Genomic DNA, 15,239 nt, shown 5'->3' with positions numbered 1-15,239 from the left:
CACTCCCGTGGTAGATGTAAACAATGACATTAGCTAATCCTCAAAACTGATATAAAATTGATACATTATCCAGTGTATCCTTATATGAAGGGCACACCTCAGCCGAACACCATGCCAAGGTTTCTGAAATGGTGCAGGCCTAACACTTAACTACCTAACTGGCCAGATAGGTAAAGCCAGAACCAAGTTACAATAGCCTTAGATCCGACTTGCAGACTACTCCCCAGTTACCTCCAGTGTGGACTTGGCACACATACAATGGGATGGGGGAGGCAGGCTACAAGCCCCACCCTGGTTAGTTCATATATAGCCGGCCTCACAGGTGAAACCTTAATGCTACCCAGCAAGATAAAAGGGTGCATTAGTATAACCCTAAACAAAGAAAATGGCTTATATTTACATGAGCGCGGTTATACCAGGGAACCCTAAACCTCAAGTGCAGTTGTGCACCTTCGCTGGGGTAGAGGTCCTGCACTTTTGATCCATTGCTATGGACGATCCCCAGCAATAAAAATGCATTAAATGGAGGATGCCTGCAAACTGTCATAAGTAGCACAGTGGCATCCTGACACCAGATAAATGTGTGTGGATGTGCAAAACATTATTTACATTAAACATTTACATTAATGTGGTCTATGGTGAAAGGAGGTGCTCCAAACCAAAAGGAGGGGCTCCAAACCAAACCTATGCTGTTCCCTCCCCTAAAAAAGTATCTTATGCTGTGGGTTCAGCTCTTCTATTCGGTGAGGACAATCTAATAGAGGACAGTCAGCCGCTACTGCCCAGCCAAGAAGTTGAGGAGACATCTGCTGCTTCCTTCGCTAGGCGGCCAAGTAGTGATGAGGAGAGTGACGTGGGAGGCGGTGTTGCAAGGTTTTGGGGTCCTGAAGCAGACACTGTTGGGGAACCTGAGGAGGACAACAGTAACTTGCAGATACTTGTTGATGATGATGAAGCCAATCACAATTGGGAGCCGGGTGCAGAAGGGGCTTCATCATCATCAGGAGAAGAGGGTTGCAGGTTGCCCGTTAGGCAGCAGCTGAGCAAGCAAGGTGATAGCATGGTTGTCAGTCAGCATGGGTGCAAAAGTAGAAATTCTGGAGCCAAACCTGCCCGGGGAATACCACCTGTTTTGTGGCAGCCTACCTTTCCGGCTTGTAGTGGAACAGGGGTTCCTGTAGACGGCGGCAGTAGCAGTCAATTAGTGCGGACAGTTGGTGGAAAAATCAGCTACTCGGCAGTGTGGAAGTTTTTCATCAGGCATCCGGAGGAGGTTCACGTAGCCACATGCAAGATATGTCGGCAGAAGGTGAAGCGTCGCCAGGGTCCCGATGTTTGCACCACGGCCCTGTGTCAACATTTGCTGCGCCACCAAAAAGCGGCCTGTGAGAACCGTGGCTCCGATGTAGTGGTCCAGCCTGCTCCATAACCCAGTGGCACGCCGCTCCCTCCTTCAGCCAGCCAAGGCTCCACCACCTCAGCCGAAGGGAGCTGGGTGTCATACCCCCCTTATGTCGCTCCAGATGCTCCTCCTACTTTTAGTCAGCCATTCCGCCAACAATCCATCGGCGAAGCCATGTCAAAGAAACAACAGTATGCGCCCACTCATTCAACGGTGCAGAAGCTGAATGTGCTCCTGTCCAAGTTGCTTTTTACCCTAGTACCTGGTCTCAGCGCTCCTGTTCATCCTGCCCTGTTGCTTGGAGAAATTGGTTTTATTTGGATTTTATCGGCTTGGAGTAGCTGCAGAGACCGTCCTGTATTGCACCTTTATCCATGGTTGTACTTGGACGTAGTACAACCTCCTTTGGTAAGCGCAATTCACACAGTGCGTTACCTATTTTATCCCTTGGTGTCACACTACAGAGCGCATCCTTGTTCTCTTTTTTATTTCAGGGACAAAACTTGTCCTTTACAACTCACTGGGTGAATGTGGTTCCTGCATAGCCACAACCCCAATTTGGACAAGTCACGCTGCTTCCTCCTCCACACTCTCGGGCCGTTGGTCCTGTGACTCCGCCTCCTCATCCTCCACCGAATTCTTAGCCTTCACTGCACAGACAAGTCTCAGTGGCCCTTCATCGTACCATGTGTGTAGGGCACGGCGGTGTCACGCTGTTCTTCACATGGTTTGCCTTGGCGAACAGAGTCACACAGGGGAGGAACTGCTAAAAGTAATTCATGAAGAAATCGGAGGATGGCTTACTTCCCGAAAACTGGAAATGGGAACTATTGTGACCGACAATGGGAAGAACATTTTTCTGTGCTGTGACAGGGAAGGCTGAGCCATGTGCCCTGCATGGCACACATGTTTAATCTGGTTGTCAAGCGGTTCCTGAAGTGTTCCCCCCATTTGCAAGACATCCTAACAATGGGAAGGAAACTGTGCATGCATTTCAGCCACTCGAACACTGCAAAGCACATCCTCCTTGAGCTGCAGCATCAGAACGGTATCCCCCAACATAGTCTGATTTGTGATGTTGCCACACGTTGGAATTCCACCCACCATATATTGGACTGACTGTGCGAACAGAGAAAAGCCATCACCAATTTCTTGATGATCGAAGCGTATAGGGGGACTCCCCTGTGTAACTTCAATGTGAACCAGTGGCAGTTCATACGTGACACCTGCCAGGATTACCGGATGAACAACATCATTCCACTGCTTCATCTACTACAACGCGTGTTGGAAACGATTGCTGGTTAGGGCACTGGAGACATGGTGCCTACATCGCAATGCGACATGAACCCTGTGGGGGCTGAACTCCTGATGCTGCTGCCACCTCCACGCTGTGTAATTCAGCCACTATATGTTCTCCTCATGTTTCCACAAACTCCAGGTTGTGTCATTCAGCCACTACGTGCTGCTGCCAACTCCAGGCTGTGTCATTCAGCCACTATATGGTCTCCTCCTGCTACCACCACCTCCATTCTGTGTTATTCAGCCTCTATATGTTCTCATGCTGCCCCCATCTTCACTCTGTTTCATTCAGCCACTATATGGTCTCCTCATGCTGCCAACACCTCCAGGCTGTGTCATTCAGCCACTATATGGTCTCCTAATAATGATGCCAACACCTACATGCTGTGTCATTCAGCCACTATATGGTCTCCTTATGCTCCGCCACCTCCGGGATGTGTCATTCAGCCACTATATGGTGTCTCATGCTGCCAACACCTCCACGCTGTGTAATTCATCCAGTATATGGTCTCCTCATGCTACCAACACCTCCACACTGTGTCATTCAGCCACTATATGGTCTCCTCATGCTGCCAACACCTCCACACTGTGTCATTCAGCCACTATATGGTCTCCTCATGCTGCCGCCAACTCCACGCTGTGTCATTCAGCCACTATATGGTCTCCTCATGCTGCCGCCAACTCCACGCTGTGTCATTCAGCCACTATATGGTCTCCTCATGCTTCTGTCACCTGCACGCTGTGTAATTCAGCCACTATATGGTCTCCTCATACTGATGCCACCTCCAGACTCTGTCATTGTGCTGCTCTGCAACAGTGATTATAATACTGACGTCTCTGATCTGCATGTCATAGTGAATAACAGTATTATTTCATTAACCCAGCACATACCCTATATGTGTTACAGCAAGGCAAAGTGTTCTACACCCCTATTGAGGCACTCTGTAGGCCAGAAATGTTTTTAATAGTGATTAGCCGCAAATACATTCGGACTGAAACTATTTTTTGGGGAAAATTTGGTGAATTGGCTGAATCGAAATTTTTCAAAAATCCGCTCATCTCTAACTTCCATGTTAAAATGAAAGAAAGTGTGACTAAAAAATAACCAGGTGGTTACTGTAAAATCTACTGTAGTGATTCATCAGGTCTAATATGGTGGACAGGAAAAGTGCGGTTTGACCCGAAACACCAAAAACTTTAACCTTTAAAGGAGTACTCTGGGGGAAAACATTTTTTTTTTTAATCAACTGGTGCCAGAAAGTTAAACAGATTTGTAAATCCTTCCAGTACTTATCAGCTTCTGTATACTAAAGAGGAAATTCTTTTATTTTTAAGTTTCTTTTTTGCCTTGTCCACAGTGCTTTCTGCTGACACCTGATGCCCGTATCAGGAACTGCAGGAGAAAATCCCCATAGCAAACCTATGCTCCTTTTGGACAGTTCCTGACACGGACAAAGGTGTCAGCAGAGAGCATTGTGGACAAGACAACAAAGAAATTCAAAAAGAAAATAATTTCCTCTGTAGCATACAGTTGCTAATAAGTACTGACAGGATTAAGAATTTTAAATAGAAGTAATTTACAAATTTGTTAAACTTTCTGGCACCAGTTCATTTAAAAAAAAAAAGTTTTCCACTGGGGTCCCCCTTTAAATGGGTACTGCAGTGGAGAACAATGTTTTTTTTGTTTTTGTTTTTTAAATCAACTGCTGCAAGAAAGTTAAACAGATTTGTAAATGACTTCTATTTAAAATGCTTAACCCTTCTAGTACTTATCAGTTGCGGTATACTACAGAGAAAGTTTTCTTTTTTAATTTCCTTTCTGTCTGACCACAGTGCTCTCTGCTGACACCACTGTCCATTTTAGGAACTTTCCAGAGTAGGAGCAAATCCCCATAACAAACCTCTCCTGCTCCGGACAGTTCCTTAATTGGACAGATGTTTTAGCAGAGAGCACTGTGGTCAGACAGAAAGGAAATTCAAAAATAAAATAACTTCCTCTCGAGAAAACAGCAGCTGATGAGTACTGGACGGATTAAGATTTTTAATGGAAGTAATTTACAAATCTGTTTAACTTTCTGGCACCAGTTGATTTAAAAAAATATATATAATCAACGTCTAAAGAGAAACAAATGACCTGGCACTGCTTCTTCACACACTAATGACACTGATCCCATTAGACACAATCATGCAGCCTGTCTGTGCATCGATATCGGTGGTGCTCGACTTGTTTCAGGTACAGTACATTGTATAATCGGTAGCAAAGAAAAGACAAGTGCACTCACCACTTCGTATGCTTCTTTATTTTAGCGTTCCATATGGAATAACATAGACATGGGTGCAGGGGGACGACAGAGACGCCATTTTCAATGGGCTATGGAACCGTTTCGAACAAACTTGTGCTTCTAAGGGGCCTAAAGAAGCACAAGTTTGTGTGAAACGGTTCCGTAGCCCATTGAACATCACGTTGCTGTCTTCCCCCTGCACCCATGTCTATGTTATTCCATATGGAACGCTAAAATAAAGAAGAGGCATACGAAGTGGTGAGTGCACTTGTCTTTTCTTTGCTACCGATTATATAAACAAAATATAATGTTTTCCAGTGCAGTACCCCTTTAAATCTCCTATATGGGACCCCAGCTCTCCCCGGGAACAAAGCATCATGACCCCCACATGAAGGGGCTATCTTCGGCTATCGGCTATCTTTGGATAAATAGAGATAAGGAGGCGTGTGCGTCAGCAGTCAGACTCCCCCTGAGGGTCTAAAACGTATCCCCTATTTTTTTTTTTTGATAAGGGATACGTTTTTCCCCAAGATACTTCTCCTTTAAAGGGAGTTATCCATGATTAGAAAAATAGCTAAAAAGTTAATTTCTTTCAAAAACAGTGCACACTCCGGTCCTTGGTTGGGTGTGGTATTGCAGCTCAGTATAATTGAAATGAATGGAGCCAAGTCGTCATAACACGCAACCTAAGGACAAGGGTGGGGCTGTTTTTGGAAGAATATTTCTTGGACCTATAGGTATGTACCCTATAGGCATAAATTGTAAGGGTGAATATATATTTGGATGGTATTGGTCAACTACAGTATCTGATGTATATGGGAATCCCCCCACCCCGCCCCCACCCCCCCTGTCAGCGAAGGAACAATCAGCCATGTTAGATCTCAACATGACAGATCATTTATTCCAGCAGGAGATAAGAAGCTCATTTTGCTCTCTACTCTAAAAATACTCACACGCTCATCTAAAACCAGTGGGGGATTTTCATGAGTGTTTTTTTCTTTTGTGTAGTTTTCAGTAAGTTTTGTGAGAATGTGGCGCAAGGTACATTTTCAAAAGAGTTTCACCAAAAGGGGGTGTGGCCTCAAAAAAAGGGTCTGGAATTAAGTTGTGTACAAAAAATAAGGATATGGTATTAACCTAGATGGTGGAACACAATTCAGTAAAATATGAAAACAGAGAAATGGTGCAGTCCAGTGGCGTTACCCTTTTTATGTTAGTGGTAGATGCAGAGAAGGTTATATGCTCACCTGGTCAGGTCGCACTTTGGGCACACACATATTGGGCCTCATTTACTAAGAGTGTCAGGTTTTTACTTATGGGAAATGTTGTTTCAGACTTGTAGGATTCCATTTTTTTTTACCATGGGAAAAAGTCGGGAACATTTTCTGACCAGCTTTTTCTAGGTGGAAATTTCCTGACATTTATCCACAGGATTTTCTGTGAATTCAGTAGTAAATAGGTCGGATTGTGAATTTTCCTTGCGCACACTGTCACACACTGTCGCACACTGGCGCAGGCATGTCGCAGACACTCTGCGCCAAAATAACCAGACAAAAACTGTTCAGTTTCAGCTTAGTAAATAAGGCCCATGGTATGCAATTACTCCTGTGGTTGGAAGCTGCATACATCTGATACTGGGATCCAGGACGGGAGCGATATGGTAATAGGAGGCCAGGAGAAGAATCCCAAGGGATGGATGAAAAGGGGTACTCCGCCCCTAGACATCTTATCCCCTATCCTGTCTGCTCACATCTCCCCTAGCATTAGCAAAACTACAACTGCCAGCTTGTCCTCACTGACAGTAGGGGGACACAAGATGACAGTGGGAGGATTTCTCCTCCAACCCTGAGCCCTGCACTCACAGCTTTCAATCAAGGAAGTGTGTCCATGACATAGGTGATGATGCATGGACACAGCAGGACTAGTATATGTCCAAGCAGGCAGTGGGGGCAGTTGTTTGACTGTCTTTTTCAATATGAAAAACTGAAAATTTTCTAATGAAAGCAAAAGCAAAACCTATTGATTATACATGCTTTACAACATATCAAAAGTTTTTGGGTCTGACAGTGCCCATTTAATACCCTTTCCCTCCTAAGCTGGTATATTTATATTGCTCTCAGACTATTGTTCTTGCCTGCAAAAAAGGATTGTTCCTGTGTCCCTGGCTCTGGTTTGCTATTTTCCTGTATATCTTGTATATATTCATGGCCTGTTTTCTTGACTACTCCATTGCATTCTGATTTTGTACCACACTGCTCTCTCTGTTATCGACCTGGCTTGTTTGATCCTGATTATGTCCTTTTGTTGTTCTGTTGTTTATTAACCCTTTTCCCTGACTTCTATACTGTGTTGTTTGTTACTTTGACTTTGCCACGGCATTCTCCTTAGTAGTGTAGGGACTGTCACTATGGTTGGGGCTACCCTATTAAGAAGGTGGGCATACCAAAAGGAAGGGAAAGAGGGTGTGAGTCAGTTTAGGGCCACACTTCTCTCTGCCAAGCCAAGCATGAAAATAGGCTATAGATGTACTATACAAGCATGATCTTGATCTTCTATCAGTAGTCCTAGAGCTGTTTAATAACACAATTACTTATGACACACATATCCTCTATTTGTAGATTGACTCTTCTCATCATCGATATCAGAATTAAACACTGCCATGAATCCCATATGACTCACATTGATGTCAGCAGCATATAGTAAAGTGGAGTGATATCCTCTACTGGCGCTGAAAATGATAGCTGGATCGAGACCAAGTAAGAAATTACATTGTTACAGTGATGAATTGTAAATGTCACTTTGATGTTACATTGCTCATGGAATGATTTCTTGCATTGAACAAGAATTTTCCAATGTCTTTCCTTGAAGTTAACGAAAGGCTAACACACTGCTAGTAGCTATAAAACCCTGACGTACCCCGGCTACCATCGCTTATTTATCTCCTAGTTATTTTTATCTTTATTGCATTTAAACCAAGCAAGAAGACAAACAAGACTTCTGTGAGCGGCATCAGAACACGACCATTAGTAATCGGCAGCGGATAACTAGAGATAAAAATACACACAAATAACAGAAAAAATAATTGTCAGAGGTGTTTTCTTTTCTAATCACTATGACTAATAACTGGTATCTAAATGCAGAGTTTTATTTTAGGGTCAAAAATTCTAATAAGAGTTAATTGGGCACCTCCTATCATAGACTAGTTATACGGATGGAAGGGAATTACAGCAATATCTCATTGACACATTGATTGACGACCTTTCATGTCTTTCTGGATTCGGAACCCCGCTGAGACTGGAATTTTTTACATACTGTATATTGATTTTTCAAGAATGTAAAATGAAAAAGAATTGCAGTTTGTTTAGAGTAATAGTTATTCTACTATTCTGTTTTTTTTCTTTTCTCTTTTGAGAAAACATAGAAAAAAAAAAAAAGAAAACACAATCTGAAAATAAAATGCTAATTTTAAGATTTCTGATAAACATTTTGATTTTGCAGACTGAAGATTTGATTTGGGGGCAAACATGGCTGATTCATGTCCAGACAACTCAAAGCTATTTCTGGGCAGGAGGTTGTATCCTCCGAAAATGCGTTCATAGTGGACTCAATAAATCTTTTGCTTTGTGGATTTTCAAGGGTTCTATCATTGCGCTATTTGGGACGCAGCCTTTTGGGATGTGGGATAGATATATACAGTGGTCCCTCAACATACGATGGTAATCCGTTCCAAATGGACCATCGTTTGTGGAAACCATCGTTTGTTGAGGGATCTGTGCAATGTAAAGTATAGGACAGTGGTCTACAACCTGCGGACCTCCAGATGTTGCAAAACTACAACAACCAGCATGCTCCGGACCGTCACCGCTCGTCACCGCTGCCCTGGATGTCACCCTCCATCGCTGTCGCCGCGTCCCTGAGGTGTCCCCGACGCTCTGGCAAGGCCTCTGTTTCCCTGGCATCCTCGCTCTCCTTTAACGCCATCACGTCGCTACGCACGCCGCTCCTATTGGATGACGGGACGGCGTGCGTGGCGACGTGATGACGACAAGGGAGAGCGCTGGCGATGCAGCGGAGCCCGAAGAGGACGCCCTGGAGCCCCGAGGACAGGTGAGTAATCGTCACTGCAGCACACGGGGCACCGTAAACGGCTATCGGGCAGCAGCTGAAGCAGTCTGCGCTGCCAGACAGCCATTTATGAGATGGCCCCGCCATAAAAAAAGCATTGTATGTTGATGCTGCCTTCAACATGCGGTGGCCTATGAGAAAGATCGTATGTTGAAATGATCGTATGTCGGGGCCATCGTAGGTCGGGGGTCACTGTATTTTGGCCACGAAAATGCCAGGATTCTGCACCACATCCAATCTCAATTTGCACCATTGGAATAGTGCCTTGGTGATAGAATAACAACCATTTTTCTTAACACATGTAGCCAGTGTAAACTTCATAGTTGCCATGCTACATTTTGTGCAGCATGAATCTATTTGCAAGGAGTAGGGGCACCTGTCTTTGACCATTTGTGTAGTTTTCATAGTGCCGTATGCTTTTAGTGTGGGGCACCATGGAAAGAAAGCAAGGAGGCTTAAGGCATCTCTATTGTAAATCAGTGGAAAGAGTTCCCGGGTTGGGTGCTCTTACCTAACCTAAGGAATCTCTGCCACTGGACACAGTAAGCGAGTGCTGAACCAAGAAGAAGGATGAAGACGTTGGCTACAATGGAGCAAGAAAGAAGATGTTTCAATTTTTTATTTATTTAATCAATTGAATTGTTTTCCTACATATGTTTGGCTAAGTTGAAAGCCATGGATACTGTTTGATAGATGGCATCCATTAATAAGGGCATCATGGCTACCACTAACCCCTCCAAGGGTACTGAAAAGAGCCAAAAGCCAGCATACCTGGACTGTCAAAAATGATGCTCCAGAACTGGGGCGCTGATATGTTGGTATTATTCGTCCGTGAAGGGCAAAATTACATGGCTTTTACCAACCTGGTACTACTAGGCTGTTGCGGCTTGGTTTTGTATCTGGCTAGTTATCAAGAAGAAAATGTTGGCACTGTAGCTAGGACGTCAATCAGACTTTTTAAGGGGGCATTCATTTTGACCTAGGGATTTTTAAATGGTAAAATGGGAATGCATAAATCATTCCTATCTTACTGTATCTGCAGCAGGATTTCTTTGTTTTAGCGCCTAAGCTAGGGACTCTACAGTGCGCAGCTCTACACAAACTGCATTTCTTTTTGATCACTTTTTTATTAATTTATTTATTTATTCATAAAATAGATTCATGTAGTCTCTGCTATTTTAATGACCAGCCAGGTACAAAACCATACAGCAGCAGCCTGGCATTACCAGGGTGGCAATTAATTTTTTTGCTGCTTCAAGCCCAATAATACTAGCAAGTTACTGCCCAGTCCCTGAGCATCATTTCTTTGACCCTACGGCTTGCTTGTGCCCAACTCTGATATCAGTGGGTACTGAGAAGAAATAAGGGGGTTAGTGTTAGCTGTTAAGCTTAAAAGGGTACTCTACAGGTACAGATAGGTAAATGACTTATATTAAAAAATCTTAATCCTTCAGCTGCTGTATGATCCACAGGAAATTATTTTCTTTTTGAATTTCCTTTCTGTCTGACCACAGTGCTCTCTGCTGACACCTCTGTCCATATCAGGAAGTGTCTAGAGCAGGATAGGTTTGCTATGGGGATTTGCTTCTACTACCTAAAATGGAAAGAGGTGTAAGCAGAGAGCACTGTGGTCAGACAGAAAGGAAAAAAAAAAAAAAAAAACTTCCTGTGGATCATAGAACTGCTGATAAGTACTGGAAGGATTAAGTTTTAGACTTGCATTGGCTGTGATGTCACTGTCGGGGCATGACCGTGACATCACTCCACTCCGCATCACCAGTAATCCGGCACGGAGTGAAGTACGCTAAAGTGAAACGGATGTCTGGGGTGCAGCAGCTGAGATCGTGGGGGTCCCCCTGCAGCGGGACTCCTGTGATCAGACATCTTACCCCCTATCCTTTGGATAGGGGGTAAGATGTCTAGGGGCAGAGTACCCCTTCAATATTCTTATCTAGTCCTCCAGCAGTACAATGGAGCTGTTATTAACTCAACACCAGCTGATTATAATGAAATGTCTCTGCTTATTATGGCCCAGTCTACATAGCAAAGCTGACAAATTTGATAAAGGAAACCAGCGCCTTGTGAGAATTCTAGAAGTCAGTGCAATATTTACTTATGTTTGTGTTAATAATAAAAAGCAGATAAAAAACTGATTAAAATACAATAACGTGTCATTTTTTTCCCCTAAAAATACTTTCTATTTAAAAGGTTTCTGTTAACACATTTTCATGCATCGGAGATGTAAATTTCCCCTCCTGTTTCCGTCGTCCTTTCAGCGTGTTCACACAACACTGGAGAATAATGCGTCGTGCTTTCTATTGCATTTCACCAGTTTACACAGTATATTAAACTGATAAAACATGTTTTTTTGCCACCAGATTATGAATAATGTGTTTGATCTTTTAGTAGCTTTGTTTATTATTCACTTCAGTAATAAAAAAAAATAAAAAAACATCTCTTTTCTCCTTTACCCTGATAGAAAAGAAAGTTTCAATTTAATTTTGCAGAGAAAGCCAATAATTACATGTGGCTACCCAGCATGCACCTTGTTGTAAACCCTGGGGTATGGAACTTCATTGCCTCAGCCAACACTTCAGATGTTTTGTTCTTTCTTTGTATTTTCTTGTGTCACTGAGGTTCTTTCTCTATTGAGTGTTGCAAAAAGAAAGTATCCTCTGTCGGAGTGCTCACATAATCCCCAGGTGCTGCATTATACAGACAGGGCCCTCTGTTTATGGCTTAAAATGTATACAGTATATGAAGGCAAAATGAGATGCAATTATTCTGTTTTATGCAGAAAAATCAAAGATGATTGTAAATATTTTTAAAATAAATAACAATTACGGTAGAAGTGCCGACATTTCACTTCCACTGCTCCGGTTCTTGTATTGTGTTTCATCTTGGGTCGTCTTTAAATAGAATTCCTATAGGTATTATCTGTATAGGGGAAATGTACTACTAGGTTTCTGAAATCAATGCTCCCCGTTTTCACATTTGGGTATGGACTGTGTATCTGTTAAAAATGATGCCCCTAAAGTAAGGGAAGTCCTCAATTCACTTACGGGGGCATTTATCATCGTGGATTTGGTAAGCAAGTTCTGTAGGAATTTTTTTTTTTTAGTTTTGCTTAAAGGGGTACTCCGGTCCTGAGACATCTTATCCCCCCGCGGGGGTCCCCCGCAATCTTGTATTCACCACCCACCTGTTTGAGCTGAACTCTGCGGTGCCAGCTCACAAACAGCCGGATGGTGACCACGGGGCCGGAGTATCGTGATGTCACGACTCCGCCCCTCTGTGATGTCACCCCCCCCCCCCCCCGCCCCTGCTATGCAAGTCAATGGGAGGGGGTGTGACATTAGGTGCTAATGCAAAAAAAAAGAGCTCTATATAATATTTTTTTTTTATCAATAGCCAATAATAAATATTTATATTTCAATAACTGATTAAATAACACCCTTTACCTCCCAACCCAAAAATAAATAAATAAATAAAACATTTTTGTGATTTTTACATTAGCAAAGAGCTGGTGGGAAATTTGTTAAGTAAAATGGAATCTTCACTTTTTGAAAATATCATGTAAAACATGAAATTTACATAACCATTACATCTTTTGCAAAGCTGGCGCGACTAGTGTAAAACTTGTTCACAGCAGAAAAAAAAAATTAAAAAAAATAATAAATCAGTGGCCACTAAAGGTCGTCGTTTTGGCTTAAATGATGTCTTTTCCAATGGCTGCATCATTTGTGTCTGAGCCATTAGGACAACATTCAGGAAGTGTGAGACAAGCAGAAGAATCAGTACTCTGATTGGTGCTTCGGGCTGTCAGCCCAGTGTCTTCTGAGCATTTAACACTGCTCTTTGCCTGGTGTAGATCTAATCACTGACTGCTGCCATTCAGAGCATAGCACGATTTATTGCTGGGAGGAAGGATAGTTGGAAAGAAAGACATGTACAGTGTGTGCTGCTGACAACACCACAGCATGCTTACAGATAGTAAGAGCAATTGGCTGGCAGCCATTACACAGAGCAGCACTGGTTGCTGGGAGTTGAAGTCTGGGCTGAAAAAGAATATTCAGGAGACAACAGGGGCCACATGAGCTGGCAAAATCACAAGGATAACTACAGGGGACCGAAAACAGTTATTGTGGTGGCTTTGGGGCATTAACATTTTTCTTAACTTCCCCGGAGCAACCCTTTAACTAAATCAATTTCAATAATGAATTGTCCCTCCCAAAAAGATGTTATAAGGAGGGAAAGGAATTAATAATGATACAGGTGTGGCCATAAGGCAGGTGTATGAATAAAAAATCGATGTTAAAATATATGATCATAATGTTACATTACAACAGGGTTATTTTGCACTGCAAAAATATACCAGGAAAAGCACTGTGTGAACATAGCCTTAAGGAAACAAGGAGTGTATTCAGTAGTGGTTTAGTTGTCGTTCACTGCTTAGAATTCATTATCCTATAATTAAATCTATAATCTAATTGTTCATATTTTAGCACTTGTCTCATCAGACTATGAAACGGCGCACAGAAGCTAATTGTACGACATCAAATCCCTCTCTCGGTTTATATAGAGTCCTTTTAAAAATAACCACATTATGTTTAAACAATTTGGAAACAATGTAAGTTTTTCTTTTCTGAAAGCCGTGTGTATGTAATTATACAGAAATTATACAATGGAACACACAATACCTTATCTGAGGGATGCGTTTCCCACTTCCAGAGGATTAATGAAGATGATAAATGTAACATTACTACAATAATTGGACACAGAAAAATCCATGTCAAGAAAGTTTATAATTAAAAATAAATAAATAAATAATCCAGAAAAGCCTTGAGCATGACGCAAGAAGGATAAACTTTACCACTAGAGATGAAGTTAACAGATTTGGCACAAATTGAATTTGGTCAGTATATCACAAAAGATTATTTTTCTTTTTCCATTATGATTATCTACCTAAGCAAATATGTTCGCTTTTGTCTCTCTTGTTATTGTGATTATATGGTCATTAGATGTCACTTCTGCTGCCGAATCTATAAAAAGTTATATATAGGGCTGTTTAAAGGAAATAAATCAGTCTATGGCTAAGGCCACATCGTAGCAGGTGTACGCCATTACTGAAGAAAGAAAATAACTAGACCAGAGGCATGAAGTAGTTCCTAAGAAAGGGGGAGAAACCACAGAGGAGTTGGTAAAGAGGATGATCACAGAATTGGGGGTGATGACCTGCTCCGTCAATCACCGGCCACAGCGATGTCCCTCCTAAGCTAGTAATTGCTGGACTGGGCTGTCACTCTGGAGACAGCGCTCCGAGGTAAGAGACAGGGTTCCCATTCTGGAGATCAATGGTGGGGGGTCCCAATAATTGGACCATCTGCAATCACTTATCCCCAATCCTGTGATTGGGGATATGTTTTACGTAACAGATCACCCCTGTAAGGTTCCGCCTCAGACTCTGTAAGACCTGCATTAGGAGGCAGTGATGGGGAACTGTAGTGTGTGAGGTACACTTGTGACATTTAGAAACATTGGGGGACATTTCCTAATCTAGTCTATTCTGGGCATGCTTATAGACCAGCGTATGTGGTAGTCTCCTGTCTATTGTGCTCCTAATTTATCAAAGGTCTCACAGCCCTTGATAAATTCTGTGCTCAGACTTCAGTGTCTACAGCTTAAACTGCATTTAGACCTGCTCCAACATGGTCTGACATTTCAGCGTATTTTGGGCAGATGCGACTTGTCGCACAAAAGTTGCACTTGATAAATTCAGCACCAATGCATTTTCCAATGCATTTCCGTCTAAAATAGACTTGCATGCATCATGTTCTAAAAATCCTCTACAGCAAAAGTCGCAGAAAAGTCGCACATATTTAGACTGCGACTTTCTGTGCGACAAATTTAGACAGGAAAAACCAGTCTAAATCCTTTGATAAATCTCCCCCATTGTGTGATGGTGGTGATTTTGTGTGTGTGATATACTGTATATGCATTGTACTACTAAATAAGGACAACCTTTGATGCTTTTTGTAAAAAAAAATTAAATGTTGGGAGGCCAGAGTGGCTTGTCAAAGAAAAAAAATGGGTGTGTTGGGGGAGGGGGGGCTGGAAGCCAGAGTGGCATG

General features: G+C 42.6%; 1 long non-coding RNA gene across 1 annotated transcript in view; it reads left to right on the top strand.

The window, feature by feature from the left end:
* Window positions 1-15,239, top strand: part of LOC130291457 (uncharacterized) — a 43,880-nt gene that overhangs the window by 23,416 nt on the left and 5,225 nt on the right. The window contains exon 3 of the long non-coding RNA XR_008847936.1: window positions 7,602-7,739. This is a non-coding gene — a long non-coding RNA (uncharacterized LOC130291457). The remainder of the gene's footprint in view (window positions 1-7,601; window positions 7,740-15,239) is intronic.

The sequence above is a fragment of the Hyla sarda genome, chromosome 9 (genome assembly GCF_029499605.1).
Source record: "Hyla sarda isolate aHylSar1 chromosome 9, aHylSar1.hap1, whole genome shotgun sequence".
NCBI classification, from domain to species: Eukaryota; Metazoa; Chordata; class Amphibia; order Anura; family Hylidae; genus Hyla; species Hyla sarda.
The sequence above is the reverse complement of the archived record's forward strand: the minus strand, read 5'-3'. Positions and strand labels throughout refer to the sequence as shown.